Genomic DNA, 207 nt, shown 5'->3' with positions numbered 1-207 from the left:
CCATGGGGCAGGTGCCAGGCCCTTCCCGTACAAGGGGTGATGATGCCTCGACGGGCACAAGATGCTCGTGGAGAGGCACCGGGAGAGATCTGCTGCATCTCGGAGGCCTGCAGTGTGGTCCCCCCCCGTGCCGTGTGCGAGGGCACGGCCGCAGGAAGGGTTGCGGGGGATGCAGAAGCCACGATGCCGGTAGAAACCTCTCTTAAC

Source organism: Fulmarus glacialis, unplaced genomic scaffold (assembly GCF_000690835.1).
Source record: "Fulmarus glacialis isolate BGI_N327 unplaced genomic scaffold, ASM69083v1 scaffold30715, whole genome shotgun sequence".
NCBI classification, from domain to species: domain Eukaryota; kingdom Metazoa; phylum Chordata; class Aves; order Procellariiformes; family Procellariidae; genus Fulmarus; species Fulmarus glacialis.
This window is presented reverse-complemented; position numbering follows the sequence as displayed.